At 31.4% G+C, this 16,766-nt stretch overlaps 1 pseudogene; it reads left to right on the top strand.

The window, feature by feature from the left end:
• Positions 1 to 10,821: 10,821 nt before the first annotated feature.
• Positions 10,822 to 16,189, top strand: LOC120275189 (annotated as a pseudogene).
• Positions 16,190 to 16,766: the final 577 nt, after the last annotated feature.

Genomic DNA, 16,766 nt, shown 5'->3' with positions numbered 1-16,766 from the left:
ATAAAAAAATCATCAACAGAAATCTCGTACCTCCAACCTAAACCGATGCTCTCCCGCACCTCCTGGGGTGTCACACAATCAGGCTCCACATACCCAACAATCTCCCACTTGGAGACTGATCTTCTAATATAAGCGGCTCTCTTATAGTCCTCATCTTTGTAGCTTAAATGATGCTCCTAGTGCGGCGCTTCCTCTTCATCAAGCAATTTGGAGGCCAACTGAGGCCATGCATATATAGCCTCAGTTTCTGGATGGTTACACTCTTTGTCAACATGTCTGTTGGATTCTCTGCACTAAGTATGTTCTTCAGTGCTAGTGTCTCATCCTCAATTAACCACTGAAAGCCCTTCACCACAAATCTGGCCATGTACCTTTTCTTGTCATCATGTTCTTCCTTGACATGGTACACCCATTTGTTCTGTGAGGCTTTTTTCTCTTCTGGGAGCTTAGTCAACACCGAAGTCTGATTCGTCTCTAGGGAGTTCATCTCCTCTTTCATGGCTAACTCCCACTTGCCAGAATCTTCCACTTGCATAGCTTCTGTATAGTACTCCGGCTCACCACCATTGTCTATTCTCAGACTCTTTCGAGTGGAATCATCGATAAAGGTAACATAGTAGCGCGAGCCTCCAAGAGATCTTACTAGAACTGGCCCCCATACATCACTGTTCACCAAATGTAGCATTTTTGCCTTTGATACTCTTGCAGACTTTGAGAAACTGACTCTTTTATGCTTCCCATAAATACAGTCTTCACAAAGACCTACATTAACCGTCTTCAAATCTGGCGGCTTTCCGCTTGATGCTAACAGTTTCATCCTTTTCTCACTCATGTCCCCAAGTCTTCGATGCCATAACTTTGAATCAACTGAAGAATCCACAACTGATATTGTATCTCTGCTATTTGAAGTCATGTATAATGTTCCCATCTTCTTGCCCTGTACCACAATCCTTGCACCCTTGGTTACTTTCCACGATCCTCCTCCAAACACGATAGTGTATCCGGCATTATCAATCTGACTCATGGAAATCAAGTTTCTTTTCAGGCCTGGGACATACCTGTCACGTCCCGACCCGCGGGCCCGCCACGTGACAACCGCCGCGACGATCCCGAGGAAGGACACACACCACTCAACCCTCGAGTCATCGCAAGGCTCACAAACTCCTGCTAAACAACACCACAATAATAAAGGTACCAAAAGCAAAACTTTCACTCGAAGAGTCAATCGTAAAGTGAAAAAAAAAATATACAAATCACAGTTACAGAGTTAAAAACACTAGTGGATCCACTGCAATCATACAATGCAACCTGATTAACAATAAATAAACAACCTGACTTGGGATACAAATTGCCAAGCACTTCGCCTCGCTATGACGACCAAAACCACTAAAACCTGGAAGGGAGGAGGGGGTGAGTAACCATAGTCACTCGGTGAATGGGTTAGCACAAATCTAACGTAATATCAAAAACAAATCGATGAAATTCCAATAAACACATTCTACAATAACTTAAATGAACTCGAACGCTCACATTTGCAACACAATGAAAAATACAGGGATATGAAACCTTGGTATTTAGAAACCAAAAACATAAATTCTCACGAGTATAGACAAAACATCAACATGTATAAAACAAATGCTTGGATATAATTTCCCAAAATGAGTAGAAAAACCAACTTAAATAAATAAAATCCTCGATAATCACAAATCCTCAATTCTGCATGATATATGTTCGAAAAGCATTAAGATATCAAACATGCTATGTGAAAGATCACACTCGAATATACCAATTGCAAGAAAAATAGAATTTTCCTCAAATATTGAAATTTCGTCTCGATCAAATAAACAATGGCCTAAAAACACTCTCTCTAACTTTAGCCGTCGCGACTAAGTTGAGAGCCGTCAAGGTCTTCGCACCTTGACGTTGGCCCACCGGGTCCCGTGTGGTGACCCCGGGATCCCGATGTATCATCCAATCGTGGGCTCTACGCTCCCACCGATCCGAACAAATCAACACCCGGGTCCACAACGCCACCTCTAAAGGCCGGGCCCTGCTGGGACCCACTATTGCGATAGTCGGGCCCTTAGCCCGCCGTCACCATCCAAACCAACATATAGTCGTAGCAATAATACAATCGAATCACTCATGTCACAGGGTCCTTATCCAGGACAAGCATTCACATATCGGGAATAAACACTATTTCCACAAATCCAAAGCCAAAGCATAGCAATGCATGTAAACTTTCAAAAAAGTATTCCAATCCCGATGTGCCAATACATTCAAAAACATTTCGTCCAAAATGCCAAGAATAACACAATAATATGCGAAGCTCTGAAGCATTGCTTTAGACAATAAAACCAGTCAATATTAAACGCATTATAATATCCATAATCTAGAAGAACATGCCATTCAGAAATAAAAACCCTTTATTTTCATAACTATCAATATCAAAAGCATACTTATACAAGTGAAAGGTTTTACAACCATTTCTAAAAATAAATACCAATAAGGTAGAAAGGAAACATTAAGTTTTGGAATACAATAAAAGTCATCAAAACAAGCATAGCTTTTGTTCTAGTTAAACCCCAAGTTACTTAGGATCATTCTAGCTTTCTCTTTCTTCAGCTCACTAAGTTTTCCTCCAAATACAAGATTTATCCCCAAAGTCTAGTCAATCACAACCTCTAAATACTTTACAAGTCATGAAAATATGTTCATCTCATCGCATATATTTACACATGTCAATATATACATATTGATCCAATCCTACTTTACACATCATCAGGTATTTACTTTCACAAGTCTTTACTATTCAACCCCTTTCTTATCCTCAATTATATCTTAGATCCTTATCATGGTGTCGTTACCTCAACATCAATATTTACTTCATCGATTAATAATCTCATTGTCAAAATACTCAAAAGTTAACTATCTCCTCTTAGTAGCATTAAATCAAACTATTATTAGAAATTCACAAGAATATTCAGTCTTGTAATCTAACACTTGTCACATATAACTCAAGCTACTCATCATCAACCTTCTAAAGAAATTCCATTTAAAAATAATAATCATAATCATCGACATCCACCCTCAGCAGATACCACACTATGATCGTACTACAACTAAGCACCCTACACTATGCTCACAAGAACAAACCTCATCAACTTTGATAATTCGACAACATAAGTATAATAATGTCATCCATGGTTCTCAAATATTGCAAAGAAGATATTAGTATAAATCTCACTAACTACCAAAAATCATGTATAAGGTTCCACAAGTCATTCAATTTCCAACGTACTAGTGTAATTATATGTCTTAGCATTTAAGGCTTCATCAGGCTTCCATGTACCATATGTATCATATCATGTCTGAAACTTTAGAAATTATGTATCACTAGGGAGATTAAATCATCCATTGAACATACATAATCAATTTCACTTATAACACATAGACTCAATGAACTCATTGTAATAATCAACAATTTTTCATTCATCCACCAAGCATGTATGTCCTCAAGTTCAATCTCAACTAACACAAGTACATCATCGAGTAAAGCTTTCTCATGATTTTTTTCAAAAAGATAAACCATAAGTCATTCCAAATAAAACCATAGTCTCTAGTGGTCATCTACACTTTCTTTTCTCCTATAGCTAGTGATTTAAAAACATGATAAAGCCATGGAAATCATTTCAGAAAATCAAATAAAATATTTTTCGATACTCAATTAGAATTGTGCACTCAACATAACCCACTCACGTAACCCGACTGCGTCTCGTCCCCGAGACGCACTCTCTGATCGGGCGAGCTCTTTCCCCTAGAGGACGCTCGCCACCTAGATACAAGCGAGGGAATTCAAATTCTAATGAACATAATAATGATAATCACAAGAAAAATATAAAAAAATACAATTATACATGTCTAATACAAAAACATTAGGGTTTTAGGGCAAAACATCGTCATTTTGGATCCAAACGATCTCGGAATGGAGTAAAAACTAGTTCCAATGAGTTCGGGGTAAGAAGAGCTTCAATGTGAACCAAAGAAATACCAGAAAAAGGCTCAAAAATTTTTCGATGCTACGAGTAACTTTTGAAATTGCTACGATGAAACCCGAACCTTATACTATGGTTTTCTCCCAATTTACAACTCTAAATCAAAAAAATTTTTCTTCTACAACATTCTCATACATGCATTATAAATCATTGGCTTCAATTTAAGCCTATGAATCATCATATCTATGAAGAAATCAAAGTTTTTTTATACAATTCTAAAAAACAAGGAAATACGGAAGAAATACAAAAACAAAAAAACATTGAATCTTAGGCTTACTCGGATTCGGTAGTGAGAGAAGAATAAGTTTGGTATTGAAGTTCGCCGGAAATTCTCGCCGGAAAGATTTTTCTAGGTTTATGCTCGGCCGAACAAGAAGAACAAGAAGCAAGGAAGCAAGGAAGCAAGAAGGAAAAAGAAAGTTCCAGTGCTTTTCTCATTCATTCATCATTTTATATATAAGAAGTGACCCTAATTGCCCTCTTAATAGAAAAAAATCATATAAAAATGGATCCAAATGACGGAATTGCCCTTGATTTTTCACATAAAAGCTACTATGCAAACATGCAAAAATGCCACTACTACTAAATGACCATTTTACCCCTAATGCAAGCATAAAAATCTAAATAGGCCCAAGGTTTAAATCAGGACAGGGTACAACAATACCTGACTTCTTGTAGCTTCCACTGTGTTCCATTGGCAGTCCTTATGTGAACTTCACCCTTTCCCGCAATCTCCAAAGGTTCATTATTAGCAAGATATACCTTTCCATATTTTCCTCCAACATAATTATGTAGCAATTCTCTACAGTGTGTTGAGTGAAACGACGCACCTGAGTCTAGAATCCACGACTCAATAGGACTGTCAACACAGCAAACAAGAGCATCCTCAACATCTTCGCTGGCTGAATTCGCAGAATCGTCATCTTCTGATTGATTCTTCTTATTCTTCTTTGGTGCCTTGCATTGACTACTGAAGTGGCCCTTCTTATCGCAATTCCAACAGACAATATCTTTGTGATCCTTTTTCTGACCCTTCTGTCGACTCCTTCCTCTGCTTTGTATGCTCAAAGCTAATCCCTACGATTCTCCTGATTCTTTTCTGCGAATATCCTCGCTCAGAATCAAATCTCGGATATCCTCCATCTTTAATTTTTCACTTCCTGACGAACTGCTCACTGCAGTTACTGTCGTTGACCAACTCTCCGGTAGGGATGATAGCAAAATCAGTGGCTTTACCTCATCCTCAAACGTGATCTTCACAGAACTCAATTGAGTCGTAATAACATTGAACTCATTAATGTGATATTTAACAGATGCACCTTCTACCATCTTCAAGTTAAACAGACGACACATCAAATACACCTTGTTTGAGGCAGATGGTTTCTCGTACATATTTGATAACGCCTTCATTAGATCCGCGGTTGTCTTCTCTTTGACGATGTTGAAAGCCACGTTCCTCGTCAATGTCAAACGAACCACTCCAAGCGCCTGGCGATCAAGCAGATCCCAGACCGCCTACTCCATCCTCTCTGGCTTCTTCCCTGATAGCGGTTCATGCAGCTTCCTCTGGTAGAGATAGTCCTCTATCTACATCTTCCAGAATCCGAACTCCCTGCCATCGAATTTCTCAATTCGAACCTTTCCTTCTTCCATCATTGCTTCCACTCTTATTCTCAAACCTAGGCTCTGGTACCAGTTGTTGGGAATTCGGATTCCCACTAAAGATCGAGAGAGAAAAATAAAGTAGAAAACAATCACAAGAAAGACAAGATTTACGTGATTCGGCAAGATTGCCTACGTCCACGGCCGCACTAGGGTTTTATTTCAATATCTGAAGCACACATACATCTTACAAGGGATTGCCTATATATAGAAGAAATCTGAGGTATATCTGGATTAGAGTTTTGATGCATATTTGGATTAGAACTCTGAGGCATATCTGGAAGAGGGTAAATCATATCTGGATCCTAAACTTATCCAGATCTTAAACCTATCTGGATACAAATCCAATCTGGGTACAATTTACAAGATTATCAAACTATAATCCTAACCATATACAAATTACCCTTGTATCCTACTGCGGGGCGTTCTCCCCGCACCTCCAACCTAAACCGATGCTCTCCCGCACCTCCTGGGGTGTTACACAATCAGGCTCCACATACCCAACACACTGCACGTCTTTCTCTCCTAGTTAAAAATTTTCAGATTTTCTTTTTTATTACTTATATTTAAAATTATTTTTGCATTCAATGACAGGACAAGTTGTAATTGTTTTCATTTGATATGTAAAAATTTGAAGTATACCATAGAAAAATGTTTTCTTTCACTCATTTGTTTTGTAAATAAAGTAAAAGTACCCCATAAAAAAGTAATAAATACAAGACAGCATAGATTTTTTTATACTTCAAAATCACTTGTTTGTTTTGTAAATAAAATAAAAGTATAATATAATAAATAATAAGTACAAGACAGCATAGATTTTTTTATACTTCAAAATCACCTGTTTGTTTTGTAAATAATATAAAAGTATAATATAATAAATAATAAGTACAATACAGCATAAATTTTTTGTACCTGAAAAATCATGCAATAAAAATTATGTCAAGTTAAAATACAATAAAATGATAAAACTATCCTAGTTAAAATATAAAAAAATTATCACATTTCTCTTGATATGTGTGCCCCTGCAAAACCAGAAGAAAAATAAATACTCATATGAAGGATTACAATATAAAACACCACATAGAGAAAAATAGGAGTCAATCCTTTTTGGACGCATTAGTGATCACTTAGGGGGTGTTTGGTTTGAAGGAAAGGAATGAGAATCATTACTTATATTGAGAAAGCCCTTGTTTGGATATGGAGTAATGGGAGTGGGAGAGGCATGGGCAAAGAGTGAGAGAGGCATGGGGGGGAGTTTCCATGCCTCTCATTTTTGAGGGGAGTGGGAGGGGAATGAGGGTTATGATGGGTAAATTTACCCATTTACCCTTTTATTTTTTTAATTATAAATCTATTAATCTAAATAATCTCTTATAATAATTAAATAATAATTAACCAGAAAATATTTAAATACAATATTAATTATAATAAATAAATGAATAGTATTAAAGTGAACTATTTTAATTTAATACTTAATTATTGTAATTAAAGTGAATAATAATTAATATGAATGGTTATTATGACTTAATTTTTTAATTAAAGTTAAATAATTATTTATTATGGTTAATTAATTGTTAATTAATGATATTAACAAAAATTTGGATATTAACAAATAGTGTCACATGTGAGCTATTAAAGTTAAATATCTTTTTATAATAATAAATTTATTTTAATATTTAAATAATTTTAAAAATAATTATCACACCTCATTATATATATAATAATGATATTCATTTATATAAAAAGGCATGACGGTCATTTTATCATATCTTCTTTTTTCACTTTTTCTCATTCCCAATAAACTACCTCCCCAATCCTTCCAACCAAACATAGTTTTCATACCCATGCCTTTTCCAATCCCTCTCATTTTCAATACTCCTCCACTCCTCTCCATTCCATTCCTTGCAACCAAACGGCCCCTTAGTTATATTTACAATGTCAGAGTGACATGTCGTATCACTAAGGTTATGCTCTCAAGACTCCAAAAACTTTAGATTATGTTTTGCAACGTTAATTGTGTCTTTCAACTTGATGTGTTTTGTTATCTTATTTTTCGTTAAAAAAATGATTTTATATGTGGTTTGACTAATAATTTTTATTTATTAATCATAAACTAATATTTGTTGTTTTCGCTTATGAATAAATAATTTTAGTGAATTATTTATGAAGACAATTTTTTTTATTAATTATAAATTAAGTATGTGGTGAATATTAAAAATGAGAGAAAAATTTATAAACCATTGTGTTACAAATTTCTTTTTTTAAAAACAAATAAAGAACATTATAAAGGATATCATAGTAATTTTCTTTTGTCATTTACCATTTGACTTATTGAGTGGTGCAAAATATTAAAAGCATATCATAGTAAAACTTCTCTCAATGGTATTGCAATATGTTTTTTAACTTTTTAATTATTATTTACATAAATCTAACAACGAACGAGATATATATATATATATATATATATATATTTATTTATTTATTTTATGTTCATTTAATATCAAACATAAAACAATACAAATATTTATGCTGTAATTCAACTGTTTGTAACGTGTTATATTGTTTGTGTTATTCTCATATGTGAACCAGCCGCTTATAACATGTTATATTACTTGTGTTGTTTTGATTTGTGAACCAGCCGCTTATAACGTGTTATATTACTTGTGTTGTTTTGATTTGTTAACTGAAGGACACTACTATGATAAATGAACAACTACCACCTACCATCCTCCCTCCCATTTATTATCATGGTCACATATCAGCCATAAGCATAGTTGGTACTCAACTAATTCTTGCAAACATTAAATTATTAGCTTGACACTTGATTTGCATTTCATTTTGATAATTTAAATCATTAAACTTTTCCCCTATTCTCATGTCTCACCCATTTTAGGTTGTTTTTTCATATGCTTCCCTCAGAGTTTCAAACAATTTCTCTATAATTACATGTTATTCAATGAAAATTTTCTCTAAAAAAAAATCAAATATATTTAAAAGTTTTCAGGGGATATATATATTCAAAATTTTATGTGATATATATATATATATATATTTTAAAAAAATTTATTTTTCAAATATTCTCTAAGATTTCAGGGGTTCATATACATTAAATAAGAAGATGAGGGCTGTTTTCTTGACCAGTTTTGTGAGAATTTTATTTATTGCCCCATTAATTTTGAGTTTAGCAAAAATTGACCTCAGAGTCAGCATCAGTCCTAGCTGCTTTTGATTTCTTGCATTTATACCCCTATAAAGTCTTAAAATTATAAATCCTTATTATTTTAATACAAAACTAATTTATTTTTATGCAAATATTCCCGCCATTTTAGCAGTAGAATTAAGGAAAAAAAAAATCAATAGCTTAAGTTATATGACTAAAATATCTTTTAATAAAAAAATACTCATTATTATTGCAGGCACTAGTTCTCTTTCACACAATGTGAATCTCTATTTTTCAAACAGATGAACTTAGTTAAAAATTATAAAAGTCATTTACCAAAATAAAAGAGAATTACAATTAAATTATAAAATTTATCTTATTTTTTTAAATGTTAAACATTAACAACTTTTTTAAAGTTACTGTTCTTAAGGATGTTTGATAATAGTTGTTAGATCATCTAATGACTATTGCTTATACAAAAAACTGTGTAGAATTACTATTGTTTATCTGTACATAATTACTATTTGACAGTACTTAATACTATTTAGTATTATGTACTCCCTCCGATCCTAAATACATATCGTTTTAAGAAAAAAAATTTATTCCAAAATAGTTGTTGTTTTACAATATCAATGCAATATTTATTATTTTTCTAATTTTACCCGTCTTCAATTTCCTAAGTTATATAAATGAAGAGAGTAATATTTATAGTCCCAAGAAAAATATATGGTTTCAAGGGAGGGATAGTTTAGTAATTTGGTTGTTTTTTATGTTAAAATTTATATAATTTAATGCTATCCTTAATTCTTGTGCAACATCCTTAAAGGACATGTATTTAGGAACGGAGGGAGTATAGAATAATAACAATCATTTGATGCATTGAAAATTATTATGTATAGAATAATAGTAGTCAAATTTGCTTGCATTTTTACCCAATTATGAAAATTTCACTACTGAAACATTGAATAATGACGGGCTAAATAAAATAATATTTTAAAGGTCAAAATATTAAAATGGTCCCTCTATTTTGCGTTTACTGCCCTTTTAGTCCCTCTAATATAAAATCCGTTTTTTTTATCCTCATATTTTCACATTTTTGACTTTTTGGTCCCTCTAATTGATGGATCTGCCCTTTTGGTCCTTCCAGTCGATGAATTAGAGGGACCAAAAAGGATAAAATGAAATACGACTAATAAAGAGTGAATTTTCAACTAGAGGGCGAAAATGTCTAAATCTGAGGGACCAAAAGGGCGGATTTTATATTAGAGGGACTAAAAGGACGGAAAACAAAAAATAAAAGGACTATTTTGATATTTACACCTATTTTAAAATGTAAAGTAACAAAATAATCAAGAATTGTATTGGTAAGGTTTCATACAAGTTTTGTCAAAATAATATGTAATAAACAAAAGACCTTTATATGCATTGAAAATTCTAGGGATTAAGAAAATAAATAAAACAAAATAAAAGTAATTACTAATTTAAATCAGATTAATATTGACTTACGCAATTCTTCTTCTTTTTTTTAATGCATGAGTCAATAAATAATGCCATTATTACTATTAATTTTCATATTCATAGACAAAATTAACCTTTTATTGAAGGTGCCCTTACTAAAATCCTGATATATAATTATGATATTGTTGAAGGATTTATCCGTAAATAACCAATTATTACTCATTATTATTTATTAAGGTTATATATGCAAAAAAAAGCCCAACATCCATTCACGTTCCGCTGTTATATTAAACTCCTGTTCCTCCTCTCCTTATCGTAAACCCCACACGTGGCCAACTCTCATCCTCAATTTTTTCACTGATCAGCGAATGCCATCAAGCCACGTGTCCATCAGACATTAAACTAAACCTTTACTCGCGCACAACTCAGACAACTAACCCTATAAATACCCAAAATGTCAGGAGTAAATTAACCGTCATTGTTGTCTAAGGGAGCTATGCTTCCCTTTGAGACAATGTCAGAGGCCGCGGGGGCTCTCGGCCGGAATCTCACCTCCGGCGAGACTCTTTGGTTTTCATTACACCGCTGCCGTGCCGGACTACTATATCTATTACCTCACTATTGTTTTCTTGTTAGTTGTCTTCTCTTTGGTTCCTCTACCCCTCATCGTTGTTGAGCTCTGGTTTTCCTTCCCTCATCTCCGGCTTCAAGCTCCAACCCAAGACCCATCTCCCCTTCTCCTCCGTCCTCCATTGCTACTTCTCTATTGTTCGTGTCTTGATCCTTCATGTCGGTCCCCTTCAACTCTTCTCCTACCCTGCAATCAAGGTATACTTTTCATCTTTCGGTTTGCATTTGCGTAAGAAAAATATAAAATAGCTGAAGTCACTTGCTTTAAGTGGTTAGCGGTGTTAAAAATAAATTTTTCGTGTGACGTATGAAATAGTGAGTGTTCAAATTTTCGTTGGAAGAATTAGCGCATAGATGATGTTGCAATCCATACTCACACGTCATAGAGATAGACGCTTGTGATTTTTTTTTTAAAAAATAAAATAAAATAATGTTTTGCAATCTTTATTGTTTGTAGTTTTCTGTAATGACTTAAGTTTCTGATTTTTTCTCTTGAAGTTTTTTATAATGACTTATGTTTTTAAATTCTTCTCCTGAAGTTTGAATATTTTAGATTCAAATGATATCGCATTATTAATGTATATAAACGAGATCTATAGCAGCGATTAGATGATACTAATTGTTAGAAGCAAGAGAGTTCAGAATAATTAATAGCTTTACTTTTCACACATTAATATATTAATAGACTTGAGACTAGAATGGATATATCTACACTGTGTAGTATGTTTATATAGAGTTATAGGTTATAAAACTCAAGTTAGAGGTGCTAATTAAATTCAAATAAGACAAATTTTTATTGAAAACCACTAAGTAGTTTCACCTTGAATGTTGGATGAGTGGTACAAGATCGAATTTTTAATACTATATAAGGACTGTTCATCTATAGTTTACAGTGATGCCCAACTGCATTTGTCTGTCTCTTTAACACTCTTTTATGAAGCGGTTCTTGTCGCCTTCTTCAATTATAAAAATTTATAAATACTGATATTTGTATGTTTTGAGTATAGTTGGTGGGAATAAGAACAAGGTTGCCTTTACCATCAGTATGGGAGATTGGATTACAGTTGCTGGTGTATTTTTTGGTGGAGGATTATGTGAGTTATTGGATTCATAGAGCACTGCATCATGGATGGGGGTATGAGAAGATCCACAAAGTGCATCATGAATATACAGCACCTATTGGGTTTGTTGAGGCATATGCACATTATGCTGAAGTATTGATCCTTGGTTTTCCTTCATTTGTTGGGCCTGCAATTGTGCCAGGCCATATGGTCACTTTTTGGCTTTGGATCATTCTTCGACAAATGCAAGGCATTGAAACTCATTGTGGGTGAGTTGCTGAGTTATTATTATTATTATTATTATTATTATTTTTCTCATTGTTAAAATTCAATTATAGGCATACAAGAAAAATTACTATTTATAAACAGTATTTTTTATTTCTAATTTGTTACCAATTCATTTTAGAAATGGATGAGAAAATTTTTTTAGACAGAAAACAAATTCTGTTTTCAAATTTTAAAAAATAGCAACTGAAATTATTCTGTTTCAAATGGGTTACTAAATTTTATTGGAAACAAAACTGATTCCGTTGCAATTCTGTTGCATATATATATATATATATATAATTTTAAAACAAATTAATCTGTTTTCAATACATTGCTAAATCCCAAATTAAAAATTTTAAAAAATAAAATGAATTGAAAGTTCTGTGATTAATTTGAACCAAAGAAAATTAGAAAAGATGATAGGAAAATGATCATAAAAAATAATAATTAATAATAAAGCATAAATTTAAATAAATTATATATAAATAAGTAACACAAAATTTAAATAAAATTATGAAAATTATTTATCAGATACAAATAGTTTAAAAGTTTATAGTTACATTAGTTTATATAAATAAGTAAATTTATTAGACTAATTTTTACTAAATAATTTTTAAATAGAATATATGGAAAAAGATTTATTGTGCATTTATATTTAAGATCTTGAGATGAGAAAATAATTATTACACATATACCCTTATAAAAAAAATTGATATTTGTTTTGTCCAAATTAAGATTTTAATTATTTACATAGTTGACATTAGTTATAAATCCATGATTGTTTGAATTTTTTTTTAAAAAAATTATTTTAAAATTATTTATTACTTATAATTTTTTGAATTTTTTAAATGAAATTCTATGAAATTATTATTTACAAAAGAGCCATAAGTTGGGTTGAGTTGTAGAAGGATTTGGGCCCTAGCTTGGAACACAGCCCGTTTTTAAAATGCTTTATTTGGCTTTGAATATTGTCATATCATTCATTATTTTTATCTCTAATTGTATCAAAAATATATTTTTATTTAAAAAAGCAGGGTTTTTTTTTTTTCATTTGAGGACTCTTTCATATTTTTATGATTTTGATTTTTTTTATGCATTATTTTTTTGGTTTTTCGTATAATGTATTGACTTGATCTATGGTTTTTGTCGGTGGTATTGTCTAACAGATATGATCTTCCATTTAGTCCAACAAAACTCATACCTTTTTATGGTGGGGCAAAATTTCATGATTATCACCATTATGTTGGAGGCCAAAGTCAGTGTAACTTCGCTTCTGTATTTACCTATTGTGACTATATCTACGGGACTGATAAGGTATGTTAAATGAGATACCTATAGTAATATTTACCGGTTGATCTTTATAAGAAACACAAACCTAATAATCCTATAATTTTAACTGTTTTAGGGTTATCGATATCATAAAGCACACGTCTTAAAGGTATATTCCCTATATCTTCTTGCCTTAAAATGCATTACCATGATAAAATTTATTCTTCTTACTTTTGTGAGTTATGATGGAATGCATGATCAATGGGAATTGATACGGATAACAAAGATTGCAGTTATTATGTATATTTATATTGGATCTCAATTTGACTTTGTTATATTGATCTTAAAACAGTTGAAGGAGCAATGTACAACAAGAAGCCAGAATGAAGGCATCAAGTTGAACTAACATGGGAAGTATGATGGATTAGTTAATAAATTTTGGTTACTAGTGAAATAAATTCAATTTATAGTGAGTTTATATTTAATAACTTTATTATTTATGGTGTTTTATATAATAAAAATATTTTGTAGCATATTCCGTGTGTATAATTAAGACATTATTATTATTATTATTATTATTTTGATAGACTGTACAAGTCATGAATCCTTAATTGTATTAAAAATAAGAAAGAAAAAACTTGACTCTTTTTTTTTAAATCAAAGAAGGGAAATAAACTATCCTTCTATGTGACTTGTGAATCCTGTTGGGACGTAATGGCTCAGGTTCATAGTCCCACATCGTCTGTGAGACCAATTCTCTCCAGCTTTATGGGGGTGTTTGGATTGGCTTTTAAAAAGCTCGGGAAGTGTTTTTATAAATTCAGCACCCGACTAAAAAATCATGTTTGTATGAAAGCTTTTACGTAGAAGCGGTCGATAAAAACCCGAAAAACAACTTTTTGAGAAGCTAGTCTTGTGGTGCTTTTGGAAAAAGCACTTCTTAGAAGCTATTTTGGAGTTATTAAATTACTAGGTTACCCTTATCAAATAAAGAAATGACTATGCTTTTATATTTTTTGTTTTTTCAATAATAATAATAATAATTATTATGATTATAATTATAATTATAATTATAATCATAGTACATTAGTATTAGTGTTAGAATTAGTACATTAATATATTAGTATTAGTATATTAGTATATTAGTATTAGTACTAGTATATTAGTATATTTGTATTAGTAATAGTATTATTATTAATATATTAGTATTTGTATTCATATTAGTATTATTATAATTATTAGTATATTAATATTATTATTAGTATATTAGTATTACTATTAGTATGTTAGTATATTTGTATTAGTATATTAGTATTCATATTAGTATTCATATATTATAATTAGTATATTAATTAGTATTTGTATTAATATTAATATTATTATTATATTTGTATTAATATTAGTATGTTAGTATATTAGTATTAGAATTAGTGTTATTATAATAAACTAATGAAGGCTCATTTTAGTAATTTGACATTGAAAAAAGTCCTTTCAAGAATGCATATCCAAACAACTTTACATATATAAAAGTGCTTCTACATTAACATATCCAAACATAAAATATAGAAAAAGCACTTAACTTACTCTCATAAGCACTTTTTTTAAAAGTCTTTCTACCAAACTTAAAAAAAGCACTTTTTATTAAAGCTTATCCAAACAAGGCCACCCTAAGTCAACCTTTCTCCATAACTCGAGTTATGGAAAAATTAGGGTGGTGGGTCCCTATGTAACAAATCCCACTTTGAGAAAACATGATATTTTTAATAAAAGGTAAAATTGTAAATAAGGAATATATTCTAACAGTTAATTACAACTTTTTTTTGCATGCATGCATGCAATGAAAATGTCCTTCTCTTCACTAGTCTACTGCTTTATGCCATGTTTACTATAGCATCCATCAACTTGATTCTTGCTCTTCTGAATGGTGCTATACATTTGTATTTATTTGAAAGTCTTCAAACTTTTACATAAAAATTTATCCTATTTTGAACCGGCCATTTATGCTTTAACCGAGGTCGATCTTTTTAATAAATGAACTTCTTTTCAACCCCAAACATTCGTATAAAACATTTATTATGCTTATTAACATATATTTTTTATGTTCATGTTTGATATATGTTGGAATGGAATGTTAATTTAGATCTTAGTTTAATTAATTTTAGTTAAAGATTGATTCAGATTTAGATCTTTATCTGTGCAATAAAAATTATTTGCATAGATGTCTTGTATTATCAAATGGTAGAATATAGAAAGAAGAGCACCAAAGAAAATAGTTGATGAATGTGAAAGCTGTTTGAATTGTAAGACATTAATTACATTTTCTAATATGTCATATCATTATTTGTGGAAGCAGGATCACTCACCTCCAGTTATAGCCGGTTGTAGAAGATGACGAGAGAGTTGAAATCTATGCTCGAAGTAACTAAAAACTCTTCCAATCTATCTATCCTCTCCCGTCGATGGAGCTAGGCATTTGTAAAATTGATATCGGGGGCTTCTGATGCTATATTATATATAATCATTTTTATTAAGGGATTGACTTTACCTAGATTATTATTCAAAGTACCAATTAGAATTAACATAAGATTCAATAAGATAAAGTCATGGATCATTTTATTCTATTTGAATTCAAATTGGATTAATATCATCGTGAAATTAATTCAAACTAACAAAAGTTATATTTCTTGTGATATGGGATTCTAGTCAAAAATGATCATTTAAATTTGAGCCACATAAAAAAATAATTGATAATTATTAAATCAAAACATGGTATCATAATTTGGCAAGCTTAGTAAAAAATGATCCAAAATTTTCTTTCCTTTTATCTTGAGTTTATAGTAATACGTGTTATCATCGAGATGTTTATTTAGTTAACTTAGTAAATAAATGGTAGCATATTTAAAAAAAAAATTATATTCCTTTTATTGACAAAGAAGAACAAATTATTTAATTTATGAATTGTAAGAAAGAGTTTATAAATAATCTCTTAAATATGGGAAGTCCGAATAGTTTTGGTTTTTATTTACTTTTTTATTTGTGGATTTTTTTAGATTAAAATTAATTTTTTTTTTATTACTAATATTATTGGCCTAATTCCTTCCTTAAATGATACATAAATTATATAATTATTAAAAAAAAGCTTGCTGTGGGTATCTTTCACTCTTCTATTCAATGCTGGCTAGGAAAGCAAGGGGAGGGAAAAGG

This window comes from Dioscorea cayenensis, chromosome 14 (genome assembly GCF_009730915.1).
Source record: "Dioscorea cayenensis subsp. rotundata cultivar TDr96_F1 chromosome 14, TDr96_F1_v2_PseudoChromosome.rev07_lg8_w22 25.fasta, whole genome shotgun sequence".
In the NCBI taxonomy this organism is placed as follows: Eukaryota; Viridiplantae; Streptophyta; class Magnoliopsida; order Dioscoreales; family Dioscoreaceae; genus Dioscorea; species Dioscorea cayenensis.
Note: the sequence above shows the minus strand (reverse complement) of the source record. Positions and strands in the feature narration are given on the sequence as shown.